This window comes from Halictus rubicundus, chromosome 3, assembly GCF_050948215.1.
Source record: "Halictus rubicundus isolate RS-2024b chromosome 3, iyHalRubi1_principal, whole genome shotgun sequence".
Taxonomy (NCBI): domain Eukaryota; kingdom Metazoa; phylum Arthropoda; class Insecta; order Hymenoptera; family Halictidae; genus Halictus; species Halictus rubicundus.
Genome location: NC_135151.1, coordinates 742,367 through 756,981, shown reverse-complemented (window position 1 = coordinate 756,981; position 14,615 = coordinate 742,367). Strand labels below are relative to the sequence as shown.

The following is a 14,615-nucleotide window of genomic DNA, read 5'->3' as shown; positions in this document are numbered from 1 at the left end:
AGGTGAAGGTTAAGGTGCGTAGGAAGATGACGAAATATTTTAGTACATCCAACTTTGACTAGAGACGAATTAGAATTTCCAATAATTTATCGATTTTTATACGCACGAATAAAACGATTTTCACAAACTATGACGATACCTTCCACAGTAATACGGGAAAAATGAGTAAGCTACTCTGCACGCCTGAATATTGACAACTTATGAATCATCCACCGATGAGTCATTTGTTGAACCAATTTCATCGATTAACTCTTTTTTTATTCTGTCCACTGTACTTTCGTTTCTACCACATTGATTGTCACATAAACAGTGGGATGTCTCCTATTAAATAAATCCATAGAAAATATGGTCATTAGGAAGTGAGACTAAGAACAAAGGAACCATTCTTCGCTTTTGACGGAAGAAACGCAATATGGCGGCAAGGTAAGCTCCAGTAATACGTTATTGTATGAAAATAACCTTACATAATTACTAACTCTTCTAACTAAACCGCAGATTTGCATTCATAACAGACATCATTATGCAATGTATAACAACGTGAATGCTCTAGTTCTGCTATTAAAATTTTTATTTCATTTTTAGATCCTGAATATTCTCAATATTAAAACATAGATTCTAAATATTTAGGAATAATAAATTCCCTTTAGATCCTAAATATCATTAATATGAAAAGTAAAAAATAAAACATTTTATTATGAAAAGTAAAAAATCAAAAAGAAATTTTAATATGGAAAGCAAAAAAATAATCCACAAAATCGGTAAAAGCCTCGTAGACAAAGTATAGCCATGCTAATCATCGAAATTAAAATTCGGAGAAATGAAAGTAGAAGACATTTGTCGAAATTTCCAATTATTGAATGGTAACGATCGCTCTACGTCAAATTTGTCAGACAGTCCTAAGTACTGCTTGCAATCAGTCCTCGAGTCGCGTTATCACACTGAAATAAACAGGACGTGACTTGAATGTTAATTTGATAAGTAAGAAGTACTTTCCTTGCGCTGAATGCTCTACAAGGTAATAATTCACAAGTCGGTGTACTAAGGTTTCAGAGAAGTAACACTAAAGGTCGAAGCACTGGAACTTCAAAAACATCTTTCGAAATGAACATCGATCATCAGAGATCTGCTATACTTATCCCTTAAGCACTATTCGACGTTGAAACTTACTCAACCGTGACTTAGAAGGTCTCACTGATCGTTGAAATTTATTATTTAGCAGATAAAAAAAAACAGTGGAGAAATTACAAACATTTAAGGATGGCGGTACCAACTCTAAAAAATGTTTACGACTGTAATTTTTATTATTTTAACCTGAAAAAAATCACAGCTATGCTTCAAATACTAATAAATATCTGTGCGAAATCCCAATGCAAAAGGAGGTTCAATAGTTTTTCCAAAAAAAATTCTGAAAGTAATAGCCCCTTAAGGATTAATGTGATACTTCAAATCAAACAAAAATGGAAAAGAATTGTTCTAAAGACGAGACCAAACCTGCTAAGAACAATGTACCCTATGTAAGTAATAGATAATAATCGTCTGTTGGAGTCGATGTCGAACTTGCAAGATCGAGAGTCACTTTCTCGGATACGATATGCCCCGAAGCATTGCCCCCCAGAGAAACTGAAGGCGTTCCCAGGGCAGAAAGCACAGAAATCGAAAGTAACGAACCCATGTCCCCTCCAGGGATCTCAATACAGAGGAAGAGAGAGAGAGAGAGAGAGAGAGAGAGAGAGAGAGAGAGAGAGAACAAATTGGTAACGTCCTATCGTTGACCTTCTATCACTTTATTTGACGTCATTTACTGGAAGCGTTGCTCCTGAGGCAAACCCAGGGCAAAGAGCACTTGCTAGCCATGCTATAAGACAACTGATACAGTGATCTGCCGTTTCTTATTGTTTGGACGTACAATGCGTACTAACCTACGATAATGTTTACTTTACTCTGCGATGATACTCTGCTTCTCTAGAGTACCAAGTGTCACATTCATATCTCTCTAAAAATCCCGTAAAAATATGCGATCGCACTTTCAGGTATACAATAGTTTAAGGCTACAAGATCAACGTGATTCCACAAAATTATTCATTTTGAATGGAATTTCATATAGAAGTTACAAGAGCATATAAGGAGACTTGTATTGCAATAAGTGCACGGGTAAATGATTTCATTTAATAATTTGCTAAACAAGTGCTTTCATGATTTTAATAAATGTGTTAATGTTGCTATTAATTGAAACGTTAAAACTGTCTTTCTATATTATTAAATTATTTATGAACTTAAAAAAAGGATAATTAATAATTGTATACAATGTACACTACTTTATGTAATATTTATTAATATAATATTTATTAAAATACTATTATGTATAATACCGTAAAAAGTACGGTAGACTTCAGCTATAGAGAATTTGGATCTCTGTCATATTTTTCATTATTGACAGAATTCTATTCCAACAAAGTTATTAGCAATAGTTCGAAAATTCTATTTTGTTTATTATAGTAGTAAATATTTCATACCGTTAAACGACAGTACTGCGCATTTATTTATTTTGATTTTTTCTGATTTAAATAACCCGCCAATAAAATATCGAACGCTAGATGGAGCACTTGACGTGCTTAGTCTGGCGGTTTATTTAAATAAGATGTTGAAAAGAATTGCTAGCGCTGTATATCGCATTTCGTTTTAAATGTTATGTATTTGATATTTTAATTTTTCTACACACAGTATTTCTTATCAGGAGGTTCACTTGCGAAAAAATTTTATATTTCTGTTTGTTAACTTGTGGCTATTACATGTAAGAGGTCGCTACATTATTGTGGACGATGACTGTTGCATGTTAGAGCGCGACTTTATCGCGTAAAATCACGTGATATTTGCAAGAATGTATGCAAATGAATTTTTGCAAGTATATAGAATTTATAAAATAGACAGCGATGCCAAAAGACTTTTATAAGATATTTTGTGTTTGTGCACTCAAAATAAGGGAGAACATAATGTTGCAGTATTTCTTCTTTTTTATTCCCTCCTTATTCCAAGTCCACTAACAAAGCTGTTTTTATGAAAGTTTTTTTGTCGCACGTCGCACGGCTAAAATCGGAACTGTGTATCCAGCTTAAGAGATCGATCACGTGACGGGATGTGCCGCCATTGTTGTTTGGCAAAGTCTAACCATAGATTACTATGGCAAGAGGAATGAGATTTTTTAATGTACAGTTTCAATGTAGATAGGTGCCGATTATGGACAATACAAGTAAAAACAGTATTTTATCGAAATACACTATTGACTAGCTATTCATTATTTATATAACTAACTATTCATGTAAAATCAGATGACATTGATAGTGTTACCTCAAAAGGTTACTTTTGCAACATGAATCTTTCTTCAGTAAAAATTATCTCATTGCATAGTCAATGAATTTATGCTATAATTACTATACCTTTTAATTATAGCAAAAATGGAAGGCAATGGATTAAAACATGCAGAAAGCGATAATTAAGAGATTGATGAGAATCGAGTGGGTCAAAGTGGAAAATGAACAAAACAGAGCAAAGCAGAAAGTACTAGAAGGAGAGAAAAGCTATATTAATGGTCCTTTAAGAACAGAACTGAGATGAATATTTAATAAACTGCCAGTACAAAAATAGTGAGCTGGAAATGTGAATATGGAGCAATGTATATATGCAAATTATATCAAAAGCGTAAATAAGTCTACATCATGCATTGAGCAGATAAAATATATAGACAAGTATAAAAGTTACGATAAAACGCAAAATGAATGTATAGTATATAATACTTATATGTATAAAAAAGGACTAATCAACCAATAATAATACTAACGGAAATGTCAAGTCAAAAAAGAAAGCATTTATATATACAATAGTAGGTAAATAGTTTAAGGGAAAAATAGGTATCATCAACTGAAATCAATCAGTTGTGTGTACAAACAAGAAAAAAACAGCTGTAGACAAAGTAATAAATAATTTGGTAATGAATATAATCAATATTAAAAATTAAATACTAACCAGGAAATAAAGTCTGCAGTAAAGTCTGTACTTTGAACAGGAAATAAATTACACGAGGACATTAATATTAAGGACATTGAAAGCAGTATAAGCTACATGGCCAAATGACGTTATCAATGAATATTATAAACTTTATACATATTCTATAAATAGCCTTTTGACTGAAGGATAAGTACTCTTGTGTTAAATAAACATTAATAAGATAAAACTATGTGAGGAAGGTAATTGACCAGATACAAATGACGGATAATGTTGAGATAAAGCATATTTCATACAGTTATTTCAAACTATCCATTTAAGTAAACCCCGTTCCGAGTAAATTTCTATATTATTCTATATTTCTATTTGTGAACAATATACATGTTAAATGATTGATTTCAGATTTTTTACTTTATAGTCATTCAAATTGTGAAGATGCTTCCATTAGAAATTATTAACTAAATTTCTTTATTTGAGCAGGAACAAGCAGTCTTGTAATAATTATAAAACAACATGCAACAGTCACATTTTGTGCTTGGTACGATTAGCGTTAATTAAAAAGGACTACTACATCATTGGCCAATTTTAATAAAATTTCCGATTAACGAATTTCAAAAGTAAATTCACTTTTCAGATGTATGCGATATTTCAATGCAATTTTATACTGCAGTATCGAATTAGTTGCACATAGGTACAAACAACACCACGATTACTGAATTTTACATTAATTTCCATAAACAAAACTCGATTTTTGTATTTTCGAGTTTCTTAATGATCCAATCGAACATTTATGAAAGTGTCTACAAAAAAAGTATAGCACCGGTCAAGTACAACCGAGGAATGCTAGAAAGGTGCAAACAATGACACAATCGCGCGCAAATGGAACGAATCGGCTCATGGTTTGCCGCGTTCCCACAGAAATATTTACATCGTGCCCAGCTTCCCCAAGCAGCGGCGTCGATACTATACTATTTATACAGCACGATTCGCGAATGAGAAGCAAAACAGCGAGGAAGAAGAGAAAAAGGAATTAAAGGGGATTCCCGTGTACCGTGGACAGTAAGAAATTGCCAAAATGGAACCGCTGATCTTTACTTCGTGGCTAACAAACGCTCGTAAATGAGTTTCCACAGAAATATTTACACCGTGCACGGGTTATAAGCGTCGATACAGAGTATATACTATTTATACGGAACGAATCGCAAACGACAAGCAAAGCAAAACGGAGGAGAAGAGAAAATGGAATTTGGAGGGATTTCCGTAGAATTTGTCGAAATCGAATCGTTCGTTTTTACCCCATGGTTAGATGCGTTCCCACAGAAATATTTACACCGTGCTCGGGTTATCGGCGTCGGTACAGAGCATACTATTTATACGGCACGAATCGCAAGTGAGAGCAAAGCAAAACGGAGAAAGAAGGAAAAAAAGAATTAGGAGGGATTCCCATTGTAAGCAGTTAGAAATTGTCGAAATCGAACCGTGGTTTCTATCTCATGGTTCCGGGAACGGTGTGGGCTTGGGGTGGGGGGAGAAAGGGAGGCAGGATTTCGTCCAGTCGGCTCGAGGGACGAACGGGGAAACGGGCCAATCAGAGCGCGCCTCTTGTCGGTGGACGGGAGAGTTCGGCCGCGACGAGGTAAGCACGGTCCGGTTCGTGAATCTTTCGCAATTCGCCACTGTACAACCAGTTGCCGAGGAACGCTGGTTGTGCGATGTGATCGTTCGCGCTGCTGCAGTTTATATTTATCGTATATAGGCAGCGTCCCGTTTCGACAAACGTTTTCTGCTGACGGCCTTTTTTTTTTCTCTCGTCGTCGTTTCACGCGAACCGTGTGCCACGCACGCCCCGTAACGGAAATATGCTAGTGATGCATCGGATTTTGGGAAAGTCCCTGCGCAACGGTGCCGTTTGACAGTTTACACGCTGCCCAAAACAAAACCTGTGGCTCCTCTTTCTCTCTCTATCCCTTCTGAGAAGATCGAACCGATCCACCGTGGAGTGAATCGATTCGTCTATACACAAGATGCAAATGGAGTAAACTCTGCTCTCTTCGCTCGTGGAATTTCGTTCGGTGAGTGTTCCCGAATTTTTAATTAGTGCGCGTTCACCGGGTGAGGGCGGGGGAGGGGGGCGATCGATTTTCGATTCGATATTCGTGCTGGTGTTCCTCGGGTCACAACGAGAAGGCTTTTGCTGCTTTATGTAAGCCGTTTTCAACGATTGTGAAATACAATTCGAGTCTACGAGAGAATGCTACGTTTTTTTAGACCGAATTATGTCATTCATGATTTATACGGGTTTCATGAGGATTGAAATGACATTATGATAAGCGTGAATACTTTCTTAATCATTAGGGCGCGGGGTACTGGATTAATTAGTTTATTGTAAAATCCTCTAACCGTGCATGGTTCCTACCAACATTTAAATCCAGAAAAATGAGATTTTACTTTAAGCCTCATTTGCTTTTATAGTGAGTTGTACATTATGTATGACAGCATACCAAATATCAAAGTTCAACAATCAAGAAACGGCAATTACAACTTCATTCTGCCTCTACTTAAACGTGAAATTACCCATTAAGTATTCAAACCTACTGCTTGTCTTAAAATATCGATGTCATAGTTTAAATTCGAACGCCTTCCCGCTCTTTTCTTGTTTTAAAAATGGTGGACAGTGCTGGACAAAGCAGACAATCTTTCGGAATTAAAATATTTCTTTTCTTTCGTTTGATAACAAAGATCGTATTCAGTATGAAATAGTTCTAATAAATTATTTATTTCTCTAGGTAATGATCATTGTTTCTTGGTATTAAACAATATATTTGAACACGAATCCGCGGATGAATATTCCGAATAATTAAAATTCATAACGACAAGAAAATGTATGGAAAAGTATAATTCTACGTTTTTCCTTTGACTAAGTGGTACTTTATTTCCCCATAATAAATTTCAATAAATCAATCTTATTTTAGTAGCAATTATCACTAAATTAACAGATGGCTTTATAGAAATTTCAAGTGCTACAGCCACTTTTGACGATGACTTTGCTCTGCGAATGTCACTTTGAAATGTAAAATATGCAGTCTATAATTAAGGACGATGCAATGAAGCATGGAGCAGTCCGAGAGTATAAAATATTATTTATTCAACGCAGTCGAACATACGATCAATTTCCTCGTTTTTAGCAAGATTAACAATAAGTGTCCGACTGACAATCACCGATTTACAATCCGAATGACAACTAGGAGATATTTATGTTACACGAAGCTGCCACGGTTGAAAAGTAATTAAAAATATGCCGTATCCAATTAACAATTCCAATCTTAAATAACTGCTGGCCCGTGTTTGAGTTTGGTTGTAGTTTAAAAATATTGCATTCTGTTCTCTGGCTCGATGCATTTATGCGTTATGTCCCAGAGAATATGCATGTGCAATATGTACAGACATTTACATTTAAAGACACGTGACAGTTCTAATGAATCCGTTGCTTATAAATGCGTCCAGAAATAGACTAAAAATTTTGTGTTTAATATTCTGCTGAAAGCAAGAATAGCTGGGATTCTTTTCGTTGACGTCTTCAGCGCGCACAATGACTTTCATTCTACTGCCATTCGCGTATAATGGAGCCTCGATGACCATATACAACGCTTTACGAGCTCGACGTTGCCCAAAACGTCGATGGAATGTACTTAATTCTGCGTAACGATCAATTTTCATTATTCATCGGCTGTGTCACCGCCCAGTGAGATATAGTATTGCTGATAATCATTCGCGCTTCAAACATAAATTCGTCTCGCATGACAGGTTATGTGCCATTTACAACAAAATAATATCACACAGTTGTAAAATTATTCACCATTTATTATTTACAATATGTCTAATTGTTTTAAACAATTCTTACGCCACCAACATTTCTGTTCGTAAATTTTGCACGGTAGAAACATTTAGTGTGCCATTTTCACTGGCCGCCATTATACTTGAAACGAATATTTTTTCACAGTTTTTTTGCGAAATGATTTACCGAGACTAAAACTTTCAAACAGAATTTCGGTCCCTGTATTTCAACTCCGTCCGTGGGAAAGTCCCGGTGATCGACTCGCATAAATCATTATATGCGAGGAATGTCCGACAGCGAAATTTTTTAACTGTTGAGCCTTTCAATGGTTAAGCTATTTCAGAAATATAAGCTTACACGTTAAATTGGAGCTTCCAATTTTGAAATTGATGTCTCAGCTTCGGTATTTGTATTAGAGTGATGATGTAGCTAAAATAAATTACAAATAGAGAGGGAGGAGCCTAATTTGGACCAAAATCTTCGGTGGACCACCGTGTATTTTGGGAAAGAAATATATTTCCAATTTAACAACAGAATTAATCAGAAATTATGTTCTGAGTCTCGTTTAGCTGTAAATTCTTAACAAGAAAAATACATACTATCTGCTAGTGGTGCTAATTATATTTGTAAATTAGTAAATCTCCTCTACTATGTATAAATATTGAACACTTAAAAATCATTGACTGCATGATTCAAAGTTTGGAAATGTTTGTTTGTACGGCGTATTTCAAAATATGGGTAAACATGCGATACGGATAAACTTTCTCGAGCATTCTCGCTGTATGACGGGTTGTTTCCCTAATGACCGATAGATAAAAGTTTCCCGGTGAAATATCTCAAACAAATAATAACAAAAGCTGTGGTAAACGATAATGCGCTTGTATTTGTTGTGCACGGATAAGAACGGTCATACCCTCGCAAGGTTTAAAAATCTGAATTTATCAGATGTTCTCGCGAATAAATTATCTAGTTCAGAATTTTTGCACACTACTGTAGCCGGTATGCCGACAAACGGACCCGATTTCACATCACAGGAAACACAGTAATTGCATTGGACGCTCTATCGGGTTGCGAGTGGAATAAAAGTAGTATAATCAGTGTTGTCAGACGAGGGGAGGGAGCACGAATTGAGGGGAAATAGTTACCCCCACTCTGCCAATACCGGAGTATGCACGACAGACACGGAACGCGTCACGTGACCCGGTTGCGGCGGAAGCGTTGGGAATAGCGCGGTAGAAGAGGAAATTAGGGTGGGGGAACAAGTCTTGATCTGGCGACACTGCCCATGAATTTAGCGTTAAATTTCCATCGCTCATTTTTGTTTTAACACTATTCCTACCGCGACCGGTCAGGTGACCGTTTTTAAAATTTCGATTAGAATTTCCTATATACAACGTAATTGAATCGCCTTTAAACTTCATGACTTTTCCTAAAATATGCGTATAATTTTTCAATATTCACTTCTTCTTTTATTGTTTATTTTCTGAGAAAAATTTGTAGTCTGTCTTACCTACCACGACCGGTCATTCGACCGGTAGAACGATTTATATCTTTTTGTAATAGTATTCTTTCAAAGACTCAATTCCGAAACTATAAAGTTGTTACAAACGAAAGGTAATGCAGTTGTGGCATGATTTTAGCCGAAAAGTGCCTTCCAGGGACTGCTTTACGGCCCTTCAAAGTGTTTACAGTTCTCTCTCGCCTATCGGCCTCGCGGTGTTTATTTGCCTGATTGGTATCCGAAGCGGTCCAGAACCTCGGATTTTCTTACACCGTCTTATCTACTATGACTGCAAAATAAATAAAATCATAGCCGAAGGAGATGCCTAGACGTCTTCTCACGAATTCGTATCAGTAAAGTCTTGTGACCTGAACAGAGAGCATCAAAACGTGAAAGTTACAAGGAGCGTATTTGGCAGTCTTTTACTATTTTGTATTTTTATTCTATTATTATTATACTTTTATTTTATATTGTATTACACGTTATAAGTGTCATTTCCAAAAAAGTGAACAAACCAACAATACTTCGTAGTAAGTTTCACATTTTATCTTTTGTTCATTTTTTTATCCATCTTGATTTACATTTATATATTTTAGTTTTTATTTTATCCCTTGAATATTCATTCCCAAAATGTCAAGACGTTCGAAGAGTGTAAATTTATTATTAGAGAAAATAAATAATATTGATGAAGCGTGTTCCGAAGATGATCAGGAAATTTTTGATATTGAAAATGACAATGCGGAAAATTATGATCTATTTGAGATCGACTCGAACACCGATGAGGACGAAGAGAATGTTTCGAACGTACGTAGAAGACGAAAGAGAAGGAGATTTTTAGTTAGTTCCGATAGTGAGAATGAGGAAGAGGTAATCGAAACTGCTGTCGACGGAACTGTTTGGCAAGAAGTAAAAGATGGGTCTAATCCTGGAAGAGCACCTATTCATAATATTTTTAGGGGAACATCAGGCCCAACAGGGTATAGTAAACGAAATATTATGAAAGGTAAAGTTATGACGCCATTTTTGCGGCTATTATCTTCATTCTATATTAAAAAATATAAGTTGTGCTAAAGACCGGTCATTTGACCGGTCGCGGTAGGAATAGGTATACGTGAAGTGTCGGTAGGAAGAGTGTTAAACACTAAAAATCCGCGTTGCAACTATAATTTCTTAAACTCGTTCGGACAGTAGTGTACGATTGTAGACGCATACGGTTCATGGTTTAGCAACGAATCTCGAGAAACGATTTCGAGAGGATAGAGCATAATCTCGCAGATCGTGGTAAATTGTATCGATACGTTCATCATAGCGATACACCCGGACTTCACGCATAAAAATAGAAAGGCTAGCAAGGCCCCGAGGATTTGAACCGATGATCGGTCTTACCGCGACTCAGCGTTCAGCGTGAAGAAAGTTTAAATTTTTGCGTTCTTACGTAATCGATCGTCGGATAAATCCTTGTTGGCACACCGATTCGACTCGAGTTTGCTACAGCCGATCGGATTGCATCGTTCGTGATGTCAACGATCCCGCGAATCAAGCGAACACACTTCTATTGTCCTCGTACTTGAATACACGATGCAGATGTCTTTCACGACTGATCACAATCGCGACGTTGTATTGTGTAAGAGATGCGCGAAGTACGTACGATCATAGTTCGGTTACCGCTGGACTTAGACTGATCGTTTAATAGCTTACGGTAAGAATTAGTAGAAATTATAGCATGGTTTTAACAATGAGAGTTAGATAAAAATACATTGCTGATGTTATTAAACATCACATATAGAGTATAATATAATTGTATAAATACAAGCATATTATTGTAGGAGCTTGTTATCGACATCACCAAATTATTTACAAATTATTGTGAAGCAGTTGTCATACACAATCAGCGAATTTTTATTTGAAACACAATTTGTCTGTATTAATTGCAAAATGCTACATTTGTTCCTGTACTTGATAATTTTATAAAGTTGAAAGCAATGCAATGGTATTTGTCAGTTCTTTAAATGCTTTTACTGTTTTGCATTTGACCCACTTATTTTTGTCATAAATCGATCAAATCCGTAGTCTACTACTAATATTTTATACATTTGAATTCAAGTCCAAATAAAGTTTAACAATATCATTCATGTGTGCTATTTAGGGAAAATATAGGTTTCGGCGGGCTTAAAATTAAATTTAATAATTGAACGAGTCCACACGGGAACGATATGTTTTGCAAACAGGACGAACATGATTCACGAGAACAAAGTTGAGCACGATAGTAAGCGTGGTCCTACTTGCAATTAGGCGAGCTTTGTCCCGACGGCTATGGGCTCTTAAAGAGTTCTTTCACTTCGGTAATTTTCCTTTCTTCGTCCCAGCTGTTGACTTTGGAAGCAAGGAGAACAATTATCGGAATCCGCTCGCGAATTCCTTGGGCACACTCGAGAAACGGATAAAGTTTCCTGAAAAACACACCCTCGTGACCGGCGAATCGTGACAATTGCTTACGAACATATTTAAACTGTCCAATTTGGTTTCAAATTGATAGCGCGCGCTCGGTGTTCTAGCTTCGAGGCAATTAACATACGAGAAAATATAGCCGCTTCCGTGGAATTCCAGCCGCCTCGGAATTCTCGTTAGGACTTACAATTATATCGTGTTGTTTCAAGGGGCTTCGCGTGTCTCCATGTAGACTACGAGTTATTGCTATAAAGTTTTATTCTGATATCGGAATCCATCGAAGAGCGTTAGTTTGCAATTTTCAGAAATCGTCCTTCACCGATTTATCCGTAGATTTAGCTAGAAGTATACGAAATTAGAAGCAAGGGGTTTGCAGCGTCTCTTCAAAATTACAACAAAAATTTCAGTTATTGTTTACTAAGACTTTGAGCAATTTTTATTTCAATAATTGGAGGATCGAATTTTAGCAAACGTAAAATAAAAAATTCTGCCATCGGACATTTAGGCTATTTGATACTGCTCGTTTGTAAGTAGCCTACAAATTCCAGAATAAAAAATTGTTAATCCTGTGAAAAATGTCTCCACTAGATTTCGAAATTTATCAATTTTGACCATAATCCGGGCTTTTGATCCAAGGTTTCAATCTTCGTAGTATTTTCCGAGTTTTATTTTCTTTTTGAAAATTTATGAATGATCCTCACGTAGTTTCGAAGTGTTTTCTTTTTTTTGTTGTGTGTTTGTTTACGATTTCAGAGGAAACATAGAGTCTCGGACGATGCCCATGAGTTGTCGGGGATTCGAGGATTTCACGAGAGGCTGTAAATTATAAATAAGTGTATCGCCGCGGCTGTAGATCACTAGAAATCGAAATAGCTCGGAAAAGTACTGTTTCGACATCCGCAGTATAGTTGCGTGGAAAAGTTTATGCCATTCTTTCGCGTACGGTGCAGCTAGTGCTGATATTCGATAGAAATCTAACCCGGTCAGCAGTGTATCTCATTCGCCTGAACTTGAAACACAACGCGACTGAACTGCCGATTCACGTGGCAAAACTCTCGACAGACGTTTGACTATAGCATTCTTAAATGGTGTTTTATCGGGCATTTAATTTCACGCTGAAAACACTATAATGCTCGCCAGGAAACTGTAAATTAGAGGTGTGCGAGAACCCAAAAATATCGGGTCTACAAAAAATATATGACACGTGTAATTTTGATTAGTTTTACTTGAAAAAAATCACGCGTGTACTCCAGATACCAATAAATATGTCTGCTAAATCCCAACGCGGATGGTTCAATGGTTTCTCTAAAAAAATTCCTAAAAATTCGTGTAGAAACGGTCTTGAAAAATCAGATTGCCCTCGAATGCTTTTCGCTGATGCATTACAAGATAATTGCAAACATGAAATTTTTCTTTAGATTTTTAGAGATTTGTATCTCTAAACTATACGCGTCGAAGTATCTCGATCAATTTTTAGAATCGAAAGCTTAAATGGGAACGATCTTGCTGGTTATTGATGAGGATCAGTGACGAAGTATTAGGATTACTGCAATCCGCAAATCTATGTTATTGCATCTCGTACAATATTGTGCAGCTCACTTGGTGGTCGGTGCTTTTGCCCAGTTAGCGGTCGCATTCCATCCCCACCAACCATTACGTTGGTGCTTATCTTACTAAATAAGCTTTCCACATAGTATCTCGCTCGCACTAGCACACGTTTCCCGCTCTGTCTCTCAAAGCATTCAGGGTAAGCCTGTGAGTGAAGTTCGAACTTTTGAATAGTCAGTCTCGTCAGATATTATGCCATCATGATTTACGTCATTATCAGACTGCGGATCTGTATGCAAAACAAAAAGTTTCCAAGTCAATTGAACAGAACATAAAGAGAACATCTCACTTCCGGCAGAGAGAAGTTGGAAGTGTTAGTTCAAGGTTGTAAACGCAAGAGGTACACGTAAACACAAGCTTACAAACACAAGGTAGTAAATACAAATCGTAGTACAAATCTTCAGTTACGTCTATGAAGTGTATACATGCAATGTGCTGTGCAGCTATGATATGGAACAATAATAAACAACAAATGTTGATTTTACAGGGAAATGATTGGTTTTAGGTCCTATATTGATTACACATTTTTTGCTCATCACGGTGAGTACCACTGGGTGTCCAAAAAATTACCTTATTTCACTATTTTACTATTTTAGTTTCACTATTTTAGTTGTATCGCGTACACAGTGTACATACAGTATTCTTTGATCTCCTATGCATAGTCGCCAGATCAAGACTTGTTCCCCCACTCTAATTTCCCCTTCTACCGCGCTATTCCCCACGCCTTTGCCGCGGCCCGGTCACGTGACACGTTCCGTATCTGTCGCGCATACTCCGGTACTGGGCAGAGTGGGGGTAGCTATTTCCCCTCAATTCGTGCTCCCTCCCCTCATCTGGCGACACTGCTCCAGCGTCCTACCTTATTCCAAGTAAAAATTTGAATAATTTGAACTGTACTTGAGTCAATAATGACGAATGTAGCAAATCAGCAGGCTCGTTACTTGCAATTTGAAAATCGTCATCTGCAGTGGGGAGTAAATACGGATGTATATACAGGGTGCTGCAGGATGGGGGCCGCTATTTGCACATCTGGTGATCTATTATGTTTGGCTCGGTGAGATTTTATGTCACGGCAATGGGCAGAGTGGCGGGTTAGGTGCGTCGCGTCGTCGTGAAGCACGTGAGCACAGCAGATTTTAGCGATCATAAACTGACTTGGTAAAGTTTACTCTCGGCAGAGTCGTCTTATACTCTGAGCACAGTCAGGGGGTGGGGGATGGTAAC

At 36.9% G+C, this 14,615-nt stretch overlaps 1 protein-coding gene across 1 annotated transcript in view; it reads left to right on the top strand.

Moving 5' to 3' along the window:
- Nucleotides 1-5,204: 5,204 nt before the first annotated feature.
- Nucleotides 5,205-14,615, top strand: part of LOC143352315 (uncharacterized) — a 44,023-nt gene continuing 34,612 nt past the window's right edge. Inside the window, exon 1 of the mRNA XM_076784649.1 lies at nt 5,205-6,071. The gene's annotated coding sequence lies outside the window, so the exon portion shown is untranslated. The remainder of the gene's footprint in view (nt 6,072-14,615) is intronic.